Source organism: Lactuca sativa, chromosome 1, assembly GCF_002870075.4.
Source record: "Lactuca sativa cultivar Salinas chromosome 1, Lsat_Salinas_v11, whole genome shotgun sequence".
NCBI classification, from domain to species: domain Eukaryota; kingdom Viridiplantae; phylum Streptophyta; class Magnoliopsida; order Asterales; family Asteraceae; genus Lactuca; species Lactuca sativa.
In genome coordinates, this window is record NC_056623.2 from 10,896,360 (window position 1) to 10,912,502 (window position 16,143).

Consider the following 16,143-nt stretch of genomic DNA (forward strand, 5'->3'; position numbering starts at 1 on the left):
TCACTCTTTGTTTTTGTGGTGTTCTATAACCGAAGTTAGAGCTCTTATTTATATCTAAACAAGCCTACAATTACTATTATTACCATTTATTGTGTTCATTATGTGCACTTAGGAAGTTGCCATTTTAATGTCAACTAATGAAGCATTCATTTGTCAACAGAAGAGGGTGGTGCAGTTACTCTTGTCAGGTTTATACCTAAGTCACCTAAGTCAGGGTTACATTAATATTCTTCCCCTTAAACCGAACATGGATTGAGATTCGTCACGTCGATCATCTTTTGCATTTCACTATATTTAACGTATGCTAAAGCCTTTGTAATGATGTCCGCCCGTTGATCCTTCGACTTGACATATTCCATTATAATTTGCCTACATTCAACACATTCTCGTATGAAGTGATGCTGAATGTCAATGTGTTTGTTTCGACCATGAAACACAAGATTTTTCATCAATGCGATTGCTAACTTGTTATCAACATATAAGGTGATAAACATGATATGATGTCCCGTGAGCTCCTTCATGAGATTAGCAAGCCAAGTGGCTTGACATGTTGTTGTTGTAGCTGTCATGAACTCGGCTTCACATGTGGACAAAGCAACAATCTTTTGCTTTTGGGATTGCCAAGTTATCATATTCCTTCCAAGATAGAAAATCATTCCACTTTTGCTCTTGTTATCAACAGGATCACCTCCAAGATCATATATGAATGTTATATGAATTTTATGATCATATATGAATATACATTAATATCCACGTGCTTTTTCTCATGTTCACTCCTAAATATATCTTCATAGATGAATATGTATGAATATAAATCATTGAAACTAAGAATAAAAAATTCCAAATAAGTAAATTCCACCACAACTTGAATATACCTAATCCATTATGCAACAAAAATTCATCAATATCCCTTGTCAACTATAAAAATTCTACATAGAAATTTTGTACAAAAGAATCCATCCCACCCAAATCACAATACCAAAAAATCGTAATTCTTAATTTACTACAAGAATACGGAGCTATAGAGACGACACCTATACCGACAACAACAATCGTCGCTACAAGTCCACCTATGCCGACGACAAGTCGTCATCACACATTTTGCCAACTTTGACCAAAATCCTTTGACCCGGATACCTGTGCCGATGACATGTTGTCTCCACAAGTCTGGCGGGAACGACCAAATTTTCGCGGTATACTGACGACATGTCGTCGGCAGGCCACGTGGCGATCCGAGTGAAAACCCTATACCGACCACTGGTCGTCAGCACAAATTTTGTATTTTTTATATATATTTTTTTGTTTCAACAAAAAATGAAACGACATCGTTTATTGAAACCCTATACTGACGACTTGTCGTCGGCATAGGGGTTTACCCTAACAGACCGCAGTTTTTCTTTCATTTGCACACATCGACGCAAAATTATACCCTCTCTTCCTGATGAAAATCAAATTAGAGCTTCCAAATTCCGGCGATTGGCACTAGGTAACATCTCTTGTACTCATATTTCTTTCTTTATTGTTGTGTGGTCAAGGTTTTTACCCCTAGTTTCGAGTTTTTTTGTTGTTCATCGGTTTTGGTTCACCACCATCGGCCTTCCACCATCTTCAGTCTTCCCCACCGACGAGTCCACCTCCGTCCAGCTTATTAGACCAAAGTGTTGTATGATACATTTAATTGTTTATATTTATTATTTGTGGTGTACCCTTGTAATTATTTATCTATAAATACAGCATAACCCCATGATCGTGGTCATGGAGAGTCATCTTTAATCTCATTATTTTCATGGTATCAAGAGCCTCTCTCCCTTCACCTCCCACCCCCTAAAATTCCGATTCTCCTTCTTCTTCCTCCTGTTTCGATTTCCTGCCACCCTTCTCCTCCCTCCATTGGAAATCTGCCACCACCCCACTGCCCCTCCCATGGCGTCTTCTTCCACTGAAACCACCCTACCCATGAACACAATTCTTCACCTCATTACCATTCGCCTCTCTCCCTCAAACTATCTGTTGTGGGTCAACCAAATGACCCTTCTCCTTACCTATCAGAATCTTTTTGATCATATAGACGGCTCCTCTCAAGCCCCGCCATCCCACCTTGTGGTTGATGGCAAGCCTACTCTCAATCCGGCTCATGCGGAATGGCTAGCTGCGGATCAACGGGCTGTTATTTTGCTTCAAGCCTCTCTCACCAAGGAGGCCTTCTCAGAAATTGTTGGCCTCACCACCGCTCGTTCCATTTGGTTGGCACTTGAGGCTTCCTGTGGGAATTCCTCCATGGAACGTGTGCATAACCTTCGTGACACTCTTTGCCTCCTTACCAAGGGTTCCGCCTCGGTTTCAGATTTTGGTAGGCGTTTCAAGACCATTTGTGATCAACTAGCCGCTATAGGCCACCCCGTTGACGACGAGGACAAAAATCATCATTTTTTGCGAGGACTTGGGGGATCATTTGAGGCCTTCTCCACTGCCATACGTGCCTCCGGGATGCCTCACTCCTTTCGTGACCTCCTTGCAAAGGCCGAGGGCCATGACATGTTCATTTCTTCGCTCCACGGTGGCTCCACCCCACCCGTCGCATTTTCTGCTACTGCTGCCCCCGACGCCTCCGCGACTGCCATTGCCTCTCGTGGTCGTGGTCGTGGTGGTCGGGGTGGTGGTCGTGGCGGGCGTGGTCGTGGCCGTCGTCCCCCTCATTGCCAACTTTGTAGGAATAATGGTCATTATGCCAGTCAATGTCCTCAACTCTCGTCTTTTGCATCTTCTCCTCCCGCAAATGATTCGGATTTGGTGAAGGCATTTTTAGCCAAATGTAATGTTTCAACTTCTGGCCCGGATTAGTATGTGGACTCTGGTGCTTCCGATCACATGGTTTCGTCCTCCGCCTCGGTTAATCAACCCGTGCCTTTTGGTGGTGATGGCTCGGTCCATTTTGGGAATGGTAATACCCTTCCTATCTCTTCTATTGGATCCTCTTCTCTTAATAATGGGATTCGTTTGCAGGATGTTTTGGTGGTTCCGCAACTCACCAAAAATTTATTATCGATTAGCAAATTGACATATGATAATAATGTGGATGTTCTTCTTTCAAAATTTTACTGTGATATTCAGGACCGGGAAACGAAACGGGTGCTAGCCCGAGGAAGGCGTGACCATGGATTATACGTTCTCTCCACCAAACCTCCTGCACGTGCTTATTTTGCTAGTCGGGGGTCCAAGGCGTCGTTTGAGTTATGGCACTCTCGTTTGGGCCATGTGTCGTTTGACACCATTTTGTTATTAAATAAACTCGGACGTATTTTTGTTACATCTATTTTACCTAAGCCGGTTTTATGCTCTCCGTGCCAATTAGCGAAATCGCATCGTTTGCCATTTAATAATAATAACACACGTGCTATTGGAGTTTTGAATTTGGTCCATTGCGATCTTTGGGGCCCATCTCCAGTTACCTCGGTTGATGGTTATCGCTATTATGTTACCTTTGTGGACGATTTTTCTCGTTTTACGTGGTTTTACCCACTTAAAACAAAGGCCGAATTTTGCATTGTGCTTGAGACTTTTATTGTATTTGTGGAGACACAATTTTCGTCCAAAATAAAAATATTTCAAAGTGATGGTGGTATGGAATTTTTAAATAATCGGGTTAAGGACATTTTTCACGCCCGTGGTATTTTTCACCAAGTCTCATGTCCTTACACCCCTCAACAAAACGGGCGGGTTGAGTGCAAACATCGTCACATAGTCAAAACCGGCCTTGCCATGATGTTCCATGGTCACATTCCGGCCTCTTATTGGGTGCATTCTTTTAGCTCGGCGGTATATATTATTAATCGTTTGCCCACCAAAGTGTTGGCCACCAAATCACCATTTGAAGTCTTGTTCAATCGAGTTCCGACTTATGACACTTTTCACCCGTTGGGGTGTCGGGTTTATCCATATTTGCGCGACTATTCGCCCCACAAACTTTCACCCCGGAGCATCCCGTGCATATTTCTTGGTTATCACTCGCAATATAAAGGGTTTCAATGCCTTGATCCGGTGTCCTCTCGCATATTTATCATGCGCCATGCTCGGTTTGATGAGGTTAATTTCCCGCTTTGTGGCCCCACCGTTGCGACACCGCTTGCTTCTCTTCGCTTGCAAGAGTTTTTGTCGGATGTTCCGGTTGTTTCCGCACCTGCTCCGACTCCGATCACTCCCCCCGCATCTGCTGGGTTTGCTCCCTCCGGCCCGTGTCCGGCCTGCCCTGAGCCTGATCCGCCTAGCATCGACCCAGCTGACCCGGTTGGCCCGGCCGCTGATCCGGCAGCTCCATCTCCTACTCCCGCGCCCCATTCTTCTGATTCGGACTCCTCGAGCAGCTCTTCGTCTTCGTCTTCTGATGACGAAGGGGCTGCTGACCTGAACACTCCGCCCCCTCCACCTACGTCACCCACGGCTCCATCGCACCCTATGATAACACGGGCCAAAGCGGGTATCTTTAAGCCTCGATACCGGGTTGATCTTGCGCATTTTGAGTCCCATGGCTTACTCTCTGCGGTTCTCTCTACACCCGAGCTGGCAAATTATTCTATTGCTATTAAGGATCCCAAATGGCATTCGGCTATGAAGTCCGAAATGCTTGCTTTACAACAAAATCATACATGGTCCTTGGTTCCCCGTCCTAAGTCTTCCAATATCGTTGGCTGTTATTGGCTATTTCGCACCAAATATCGGGTGGATGGATCCATTGAGCGCTACAAAGCACGCCTTGTGGCACAGGGGTTTAGTCAAGTTCCGGGTCTTGACTACTCTCATACCTTTAGTCCGGTGGTTAAAGCTGCAACTGTTCGAATTGTACTCACTCTTGCTATTATTAACGGTTGGTCTTTGCGGCAACTTGATGTCAATAACGCCTTTTCACATGGCACGCTTGGTGACACTGTCTTTATGCAACAACCGCCTGGGTTTGTTGATACTCGGTATCCGGATCATGTTTGAAAGCTTAATAAGGCTATTTATGGCTTGAAACAGGCCCCTCGTGCCTGGTTTCATCGTCTTAGCGCGTTTTTGGTTGCCCATGGTTTCTCTTGTAGTCGGGCTGATCCTTCCCTTTTTATATTTCGCAAGGGTAGTTGCCTCCTTTATTTGTTGGTATATGTGGATGATTTGATTCTCACCGGCTCTGAAACCTCTGTTATCTCCTCTTTTGTCGCTCAGCTTCATGCCGAATTTCGCATCAAAGATCTTGGTCGTTTGAGCTACTTCCTTGGTCTTGAGGCGTCCCATCTTCCCTCCGGCCTGTTTTTGAGTCAGGCTAAGTATGCTCATGACATTGTTTCACGTGCTGGTCTGCTCGATGCCAAACCTATGCCCACCCCGTTGGCTTCGTCTGTTTCCATGGTTCGGGATGGTGTTTTATTTGATGATCCCACTCACTATCGTTCTCTGGTTGGGGCACTTCAGTACCTCACTATTACCAGGCCAGATATTTCTTATGCTGTTAACCAAGTCAGCCAATACCTTGCTGCCCCTACCATTGATCATTTTCAGGCAGTGAAGCGGCTCATTCGTTATGTCAAAGGCACCATTACTTATGGTCTCACCTTCTCCCGGCCTTCTCGCACACCCATTGTTGGCTACTCTGATGCTGACTGGGCTCGTTGCCTCGATACTCACCGCTCCACATATGGGTACTCGATATTCCTGGGGGGTAATCTCGTGTCTTGGAGTGCTAAGAAGCAACCTACGGTTTCCCGCTCCAGTTGCGAGTCTGAATATCGAGCCATGGCCAAAACTGTTGCTGAACTTATGTGGGTCACTCATCTGCTTCGGGAGCTTCATGCTCTGCCGCCCGGTTCACCAACTCTCATGTGTGATAATCAGAGTGCATTATTTCTTACTCAAAACCCGGTGGCTCATAAACGCGCTAAACATATTGATCTTGATTATCATTTTGTTCGTGAGCTTGTGGCTTCCGGCAAGCTTGTCACCATGTTTGTTCCTACCAAGCTTCAGGTGGCAGACATATTCACAAAGAGTCTCTCTCGACACCAGTTTGAACAGTTTCGTCATATGCTTCGTCTCGGTCCACCACCTTAAGCTTGAGGGGAAGTATTAGACCAAAGTGTTGTATGATACATTTAATTGTTTATATTTATTATTTGTGGTGTACCCTTGTAATTATTTATCTATAAATACAGCATAACCCCATGATCGTGGTCATGGAGAGTCATCTTTAATCTCATTATTTTCACAGCTTTCTCTCCTTCACTGCTACATCATGTAAGTGTTCATCGGTTTTTTTTCCTGATTTGGTGTATTTCCGGTAACCACCAGCCACCACCGGAGGATACTCATCAAAGTTGACAATTGGAATCCGACCATCACTGCAAAAAGAAAGAAACAAGTTAGTTTTTTTATTTTTATTTTTTTTTAAAATTGAAATTGTATATATATAAGTTTATATGAAATTGGAATCCTTGTATGATTATGGGATTGTTTGTTTGGTATGTGTTTGATTGTGTTTTTTGTTTGGTATGTGTATGATTGTATTGTTTGTTTAGTATATGTATGTTTGTTTGTTTAGGTTTATGTGAAATTGAAGTTGTATATATGTATAAAGTGTTAATTTAGTTGGTTAATGTTGTATGAAATTAAAATTATCTTTAAAATATTATATGAAATTGAAATTTGTTTAGGTACATATGAAATTGAAATTGTATGTATAAAATGTTAATTTACTTGTTTAGGTTTATATGAAATCAAATATTTTGTATTATTGTGAAATATGTATGATTGTGTTATTTGTTTAGCTTATTAGCTTAAGGGAATGAAGTGATAAAGTGTTTAGTTTTTAAGTTAAAATGTTTTGTCATTAAGAACAAACGTTACTAATAGCAACATAAAACAAAATATACAAATATTTAAACTCAATCAACTGATTTTACCTTGGTTGTCGACTTAGGCACCTTGCCTATGCAGACAACTTTAGGTGAAGTTAGTGAATCAAGTGTGGTTGCTAGGAGGAATGTTGCTCCTACTATAAACGATGACGATTTCATTAACGATGACAATGACGATGGTGATACGTACTTTTTAGATGAAGAAATAAATAATGAAAACTATGACAATGATGATGATGTTTTACATGTATATTGTTCTAGTGATGAATCTAATTGACGGTATTATGTAGTTATTATATATCCAGATTGCTCATAATATTTGTTAAATTTTCAAATGTTGCTTATTTATAAGTAACTTTATTATATATCTTGAATGTTTATAATAAAACCACAAGTGTCAACCATTCATTCAAAACATTTCACATCAGAGTATCATGCCTAAAACATTATTTTATTTTATCAGAGTAAAACATCCCAGGCTAAACAATCAATGGTCTGTGCCATGCAATCACCCTGAGCTCCTCCCTCCGCTACCGGAAGTACCTGAAACCAAAAATGAAAACCGTAAACACGAAGCTTAGTAAGTTCCCCAACCTACCAAATACCACATACATAACCACATACTAAAAGCACTGGGCCTCGCCCGGCTCCGGATGAATTCGGCATTAGGCCTCTCCTGGCTTCGAGCCTCGCTCGGTATACAGATCTGTTTCTCTTAGACCCCGCCTGTCTCTGCACCTCACCCGTTAAACACATACAAATATATAACATAACACATAACACCTAAGCTAAACACACTCTACTGTATTCATGTACTAAGGCCCCGTCTATCTTAGGCCCCACCCCTGTCCTGCTACTAGTGAGTCATGGAACCCCGTCCATGCTCCTTATGGTAGTGAGATACGGACCCTCGCCCACACTCACCTCTCTTCTATCTCGGGCCTCGCCCCTGCTCTGCTACTAATGAGATACGGAACTCCGTCCATACTCTGTTATTGATGAGATATAGGACCTTGCCCACGCTCACCTCCCTACCAGGCACATACAAGTATAACACAAACAACAAGTATAAACTATCATATAAACATTCCTCGGGCACCCGTCCGACATCGGACCTTGATCCGGAATCACATACTAGCATACGATGCCTATGGCTAACCCCTGGGTCTTCCTACTCATAAACTACATGGGTTGGCATTGTGGCCGTAGACCCATTCACACAATGAGGAGACTCACCTCGCACTGCTGAACTCTGCTGATACTCCTCTGGCTACTGACTGGCAATTCCCGAACTGCTGACCCTTCGGCTTCCCGAACTACCAATACCAAACATCACTTAGTCCAATATAATAATCCTTCTAGGGTAAAATCACCATTCTACCCCTAGTCCAACTTGGTCCATATCTAAAGCCCAAAACTAAGGCCCAATACTAAGTAAGCTTCCCAAGCCCACTAATAGCCCACTAATGGCCCGATTTGCTACATTGGGTCCAAATCCCTTAATGGGCCTTACCCTAAGCCTGAAATATATTCCCTCACCCATATCACCTGACTTCTGCTGGCCCACTAAGGCCCAGGGTCCAAGGCATGGCCCAAACCGAGGCCCATTAACTTGAAGTCCAAACTGCCAGAGTAAGCGGGGCGTACGCTAAGCGTACTAGGCAAATGGCGTGTACGTTGGTTATAACTGAATGTACGTTGGGCGTACTACCCCTATTAAGACACTTTCCCATTAAGTGCTTAATACACCACTCCAGAGGCTACCAACTCAGATCCAGGTCCTTTTCCATGTCATAGTCCATAAAGTCACTAACTTGGTGACTTACAACCCACCAAACAAGCCCCAAACTCAAAAGGTGACAACATACTTCCATAACAAGAGCTAAATATCATGCATGAACTCATTAGGACCATCAAGATTGAAACTTTACTACTTATGGGACACTTTTAGCTCTGAGGGTGGCAACCCCAAGCTAAAAAACGAAGCTGCACCAAAAAGGTCCATTCTTGGGACCAAAATGACCCCAAAACCACACTACACAAGATCTAAGCTTACTTAAACAAAGTTATGAACTTTATACCTCCAAAGAGTTCCAAATGATGATACTATTCTAGATCTATAAGCTCCAACTTCCCAAGTCCTTCTATGACAACTTCTTATTTTCCTCTTCCAAGCTTAAAGCCACCAAGATGAGCTTCCCAAGGTCAAGATCTCACAAAATGAAAGGATTAGGCGTTCTAGGGTTTCTCTGAGGTTGGAGAGGCTAATAATGAGGCTAGGGTTTGAGCCATTATGTTCTTTATATAGTGGATCACCCTAAAATTAGGGTTTAAGGACTCTGGGCGTACGTTGGGCGTACTCCTTGTACGTTGGACGTACGTCCTCAACACCCGCGATCACTTTGCCCTGCTACGCTGGGCATACCCAGCTACACAGATGAGTGCATTATATGCATGCCAAGGGGGCTGCCTTGCCAACTTTTCCATTAAGGGACCATAATTGTTAACAACTTCAAAATGCTATGACTTCTTCCTAATTCCGTTTCCGGCGAACTTTATATCCACAAAAAGGTGGCGAGAAGCCCTACGCTTCTAGCTACACACCCTGACCCAAAACTTCTCGAATAAAACTTTGAACCCTTGAAAGACCAAAACGCCCCTAGCCTTGGCATCCGAAATCCATAAATGAATACTTTCAGAACAGGGTGTTACAAAGTACCTCTAAACAGATTAAACCTGTCGCGATGACATGTCGTCACTATAGGTTTGTCGACGACAAATCGTCGCTATAGGTAGTTAATAAAACTTTATTTTTCCCCCAAAAATATGATTGACAAAATCTGTACTGATGTCTTGTCGTCATAATAGGTGAAGCTATGGCGACGACATCTATGTCGACGACACTATTGACCTATGCCGACACGACTATGCCGACAACTCTTTACCGACGACATGTCGTCGGCATACCCTATACCGATGACATGTTGTCTGGATAGGGTCCGAATTTGTCGTTGCCATAAGGTGTTAATGTTGTAGTGATTCTGTCACCGTATAAGTCATCTTTAGCTTTCCTCTTGTATTTAATTTGAAATATCATTTCTTCATGACTTTTTTTCCCTATCTATAACATTAAAATAAAGAAATCATTATGATGTGAAAACTAAGAAACATAAAAAAAAAAAAAAAAAAAAAAGAACAATTGGTATATTACTGAACATGATTGGGCAGATTGATGATTGTTCATAAATGGACATATTATTCAATATTCAATACATATTCACTTGTGAACATATGTTTATGGATGAATATCAATCAATCAATCAATCAATCAATATATATATATATATAGCTAGATCCATTTGTTTGTTACATTTATTGTGTACTATAATACACCAATAGGAATTTAGTAAAATTAAATAATTATTTAATTAAATAAAGATAGATATTAAATGATATCCATAATTATAATTTTTTTTGTGGAAACTAATTAACTTCGTCATTAATGTCAGCAACAACATTCTTTCAAAATGAATTCGCATCTACGTTTCGTGTTTGTTTATAGACTCACTCACTTAAAATACAACAAAGTTGCATGCAATATGAAGAACGATAGTGCATTCTACTAGAATACACTCTCATTCTTCTATAATAAACTCTTAAGCGAATAAATCATGAAATACAATACGAACCCATATATGAAAAACTTGATGTGTATTCATTCTGGAATAATATTATTGCTAATATTAATGACGAATTTAATTAGTTTTCATAAAAAAGAATTATAATTATGATATCATTTAATATACATATAATTATGGAAATCATTAAATATCTATCTTTATTTGGTTAAATAATAATTTAATTTGCACTAATTTTTATTGGGTACTTTGTGAACTTGAATTGGAGGTTTAAAAATTGGGTCAGAGTATGATAGTAGTATAAAAAACTCAAAAAGTTTAGTGATGCTCTATAATAAGCTAAATGAAACCTAGAAATAGAAGTAAAAGTTGCAGGTGTGTTTAAGAAGATTAAGTGGCGCTCCAGTGAATTCCATGGAAAAAGCGAGAAACGATGGAACCGAAAGAAAAAAAAGGAATTTGTTTTTTTTTTCTTAACATAAATTTGGTGGTAATCACAACTAAAAGTCTAAAAACTAATTAACTATCTTTTTGAAAATATTTTTGAAAGTACAAGATAATGGTAAATATTTTTTTTAAAACACCACACCCGTGTACAAAACTCGTTAATTCTTTGTTAATATAACAATTATTTATTTTATTTTTATTAAGAGTAAATTACACGAATGGTCCCTACGGTTTAGGGTAACTTACGCATTTGGTCCCTAATTTATTTTTTTAACCAGAAAGGTCCTTACTGTTTGTTTTTGTTACACAAATGGTCCCTGTGTTACCTAAAAAGACAATTTTGTCTTTGGTTTTTTAATTTACTTAAATAAGCATACCCCCAACTTCACCCCCTCACCTTACCTTACCTACCCCATCATTTTTCCCTATTTAAATAATAGTTCTTTTAGGTAAGACATGGACTAAGCGCGTAACAAAAACAAACAGTAGGGACCAAATACATAACAAAAACAAACAGTAGGGACTTTCCAAGTTAAAAAAATAAGTTAGGGACCAAACGCGCAAATTACCCAAACCATAGGGACCATTCGTGTAATTTACTCTTTTATTAAAAACATTCAATTTTTGATGGGGATTAAAAAAAAAACTATATAAACAAGTTAAAAAATTATTAAAACCGCGGCCAACAATATCCCCTTATTATCTAAAAGGTGTCACAAAATAAACAATGACCAATCAAAATACGTAAAGAATTATGTGAATGCAAGAGATATCATGTGACATTCACTCAAAAACACATGTAGTTGTTGCTTAATAAGTAGATCATTTGAAAGTTATGTTGATGTAAGTTTATATTGTTATTAATATACTAGTTGTGAGACCCGTATATTATACGGGTTGATTAAAACAAAATGTTAAGTACAAACGATTAAATAGATATATTTTTTTTTTAATTTGAAATTGAAATAAGTGAAAATTATGAGAAAAAACATGCAAAAAATAAATAAATTGAAATTATGTGTTTATTGTGTAGTAAACGGGTTAATTATAACAAAATGTTAAACATAAAGGTTTAAACTGTAAATTTATTTGAAAGTTAAAATTTAAAATTTGAAATTAATTGTAGGTTTAATTTATGGAAACTAAATTAATGATATATTGAAAATGAAAATTAAAGTAATGACAAGTGGAAAATAAATATATCTCAAATAATGACAAAATGACATGTGGCTAATTTTATGAGAGAATGACATGTGGCAAAGTCATTTTCATTTATTTGGATAGATAATATTGATTGAGAGAAAAAAAATATTTTGAATTCCTAACAGAAAAAATTTATTTTTGAATTTCTAGAATAAATGTGAACTCCAAAAAATATTTCAAGAAAATATTTTATTTTGTTAAACAATTTATTTATAAGAATGAGTGTAATAAATACAGTATCTCGTAAGTGAATAAATAAAAAAGAGTTTGCTAATTTAGTAATTTGTGAAGGAGAGTATCCCACATTCTTCAACTTAAATCATCCATATAAGTGTAAATCCATATAGCCCAAATGCGAAATTTAATGGGCTTGGAGTAAATTGGGTATTAAAGAGCTTTAGATGGTTTCCCGAATTCTACGCCTACGTACGACCCACATAACCTCAATGCCAGCTTAATTCAATTACCGTCTTTCCACTCGCTTTTATCGTTGTATTTGTTAATCGTCTTTTTAGACTTTCGGTTTATATAATTTATTCAAATTCTTTACATTTCTTTCATATGGCTGTGTTTATTGTTAGTTTTTAGACGTTTATTATATTCTCTTGGTAGTATTATTTTGTAATACTAAGTGTTAACCCCGTGTATTACACGGGTTGATTAAAAAAATATTAAATATTAAAATATGACATTAAATATTTTTGAAAATAAAATTTTGAAATAATAAAGAAGAAAAAACATATTCATTGCAATTTATTGTCACATTTATTACAATAAATACTTTACATATAGCCCAAATGCGAAATTTAATGGGCTTGGAGTAAATTGGGTATTAAAGAGCTTTAGATGGTTTCCCGAATTCTACGCCTACGTACGACCCACATAACCTCAATGCCAGCTTAATTCAATTACCGCCTTTCCACTCGCTTTTATCGTTGTATTTGTTAATCGTCTTTTTAGACTTTCGGTTTATATAATTTATTCAAATTCTTTACATTTCTTTCATATGGCTGTGTTTATTGTTAGTTTTTAGACGTTTATTATATTATCTTGGTAGTATTATTTTGTAATACTAAGTGTTAACCCCGTGTATTACACGGGTTGATTAAAAAAATATTAAATATTAAAATATGACATTAAATATTTTTGAAAATAAAATTTTGAAATAATAAAGAAGAAAAAACATATTCATTGCAATTTATTGTCACATTTATTACAATAAATACTTTACATATAGCCCAAATGCGAAATTTAATGGGCTTGGAGTAAATTGGGTATTAAAGAGCTTTAGATGGTTTCCCGAATTCTATGCCTACGTACGACCCACATAACCTCAATGCCAGCTTAATTCAATTACCGCCTTTCCACTCGCTTTTATCGTTGTATTTGTTAATCGTCTTTTTAGACTTTCGGTTTATATAATTTATTCAAATTCTTTACATTTCTTTCATATGGCTGTGTTTATTGTTAGTTTTTAGACGTTTATTATATTCTCTTGGTAGTATTATTTTGTAATACTAAGTGTTAACCCCGTGTATTACACGGGTTGATTAAAAAAATATTAAATATTAAAATATGACATTAAATATTTTTGAAAATAAAATTTTGAAATAATAAAGAAGAAAAAACATATTCATTGCAATTTATTGTCACATTTATTACAATAAATACTTTACATATATAAGTATAAGTATTATATGATTTTTTAATTTTAAAATTTGAAAAAATCCCTAAAATGACATGTGAATATTATTTATTTTAAAAATACTACAAAATGACAAGTGTCAAAATTAATAAGAGATTGACAAGTGGCAAAATTTATCTTCATTTATTAGGGAGGATTTAGTTGCTTATCGGCTATTTTGGTAACAATATTTGATGAATGGATGGGGGGGGGGGGGGGGGGGGATTGGCAATATAATTTTTTTTTTAATTACTTGCCTTAATATCTTGTTTAATGGCTTATTTGTTAGGGTTTGATTTTGTTTGTCCCTGCTGTATCAACGAGATAACAATATAGTATTTGATTTTACATATTCAGATATTCTTGTGACTGCTGTAATGGTGCAGTTTTTATATAATTACCACTCACATTGTGAGAGAGACATACTTACACCATTTTTCTTCAATTCTCAAACGAACCTTTAACTAACTAGAGAGTAAAGTAAAAGGAAAACAACAGAAGCTATTGTACAATTTATTATAAATAACAGCACTCTCGTACAATTTATTTCTAAGGCATTGAACCATGTTTGTCATAAACGGATATGGAGCACAATTGCTAAATCAGTTTTTGTTGTATTTGTGTTTAATAGATTCCCAATATATTGAAACTTGATTTTATATTGCGCATTCATATGAAACATCCAAATGTGAAACTAATGTTGCATATTATATCCTATGGTATATTATTTTATTATGCATATTGCATGTTGTTGTTATTGATTGGCAAACTAAAACATTTTGGTTCATTTGATATATTTGTTAGACACTGTGAAATCTTTTTTCACTATGAAATTGAAATTCGTTTTAAATTCAAAGAAGCAATGGGAGGTGAAGCAACAAACAAGGAATTGGCTGGATCTTCCTCAAGATGTAATGGCTAATATTCTATACAGAGTCGGTGTTTATGACATACTTGAGAATGCCCAGAAAGTTTGCACTACTTGGCATAAAATCTGCAAGGACCTTGCCATGTGGAGGGTCATTAATATGGAGAATATTTTTTAATACAACAATAGAAATAGAAGGTCTGTGATGCAGGAGATGTGTAAGCATGCTGTTGATCGAAGCCAAGGCCAATTAGTTGATATCACCATTTGTGATTTTGTCAACGAGGAGCTTCTTGGGTATATTGCTAACAGGTATGTACGACTTTATTATTCAATTCATATCTTTTTATGGTTGCATACACACTTGGGAACCACCGGATGATCTTGCTTTTGATTAATTTTGTTCTTTCTAATAGATCAAGTCAGCTTAAACGTCTTGAATTCGTGGGTGGTGACATTTGTAAAAACTGGGTTGCTTTTTTGAAAAAAATTCCATTATTGGAGGAACTTAGGTCCCGTTTGATAGTTGCTGTCTGGGAAAGTGTTGTCTGGGAAAGTTTTCTATCTTAGAAAGAAATCATGCTGTTTGATTTAACATCTAAATAACTATGCTGAATGATAAAAAATGACCAAATTACCCTGCAACCATAAATCAATTAAAATCCAAATAAAAACATACTAATTTGCATACAACATTGAAAAATAGCAATAACTATGAAATTTCAGCATATAAATTCAAAAAAACAGCATGTATATACACAATTCAGCATATATATGAAATTCAACATGTATATTCAAAAAACAATATATATATATATATATATATATATATATATATATATATATATATATATATATATATACACACACACACAATTCAACATGAATTTTCATAAATTCAGCACCTATGTAAAAAATACAGCATATATCGGTTGAAAAAAAAAACAAAAAACAACATGTTTCAACATTTTTGTTCAACTTTCCGAATCAATATGTATTTTCTTCACCTATGCACAAAAATCAGAAGAAAAAAGAAAACAAGATGAAAAACATGAAACAAATTCTGATTTTGATACAAAAAGATGAACAAAAATGAGATATCTAACATACAACTGAAAGAGATGAAGCATAAAAATCAGAAGAAAAAAAGATAACACAAATGAAACATACAATCGAAATACAATCAAAATAAATCATAATTTATGATTTTAATCCCCAGAAGAAATCGACAAGAAATCGGCAGAAAAAAAGGAAGAGATTACCTGTGGGCGGAGGTGCAGGGCGGAGACGATGGCGATGGAGGCTGCTTGGCGGGGGGAGGCTGGCCGGAGAAGACGAGTGATGAAAATCGACGAACGGATCAAAGGAAGACGATGATGGCGGATGGAGGCGACGCAGAGAATACGCTTCTGTTGTTTT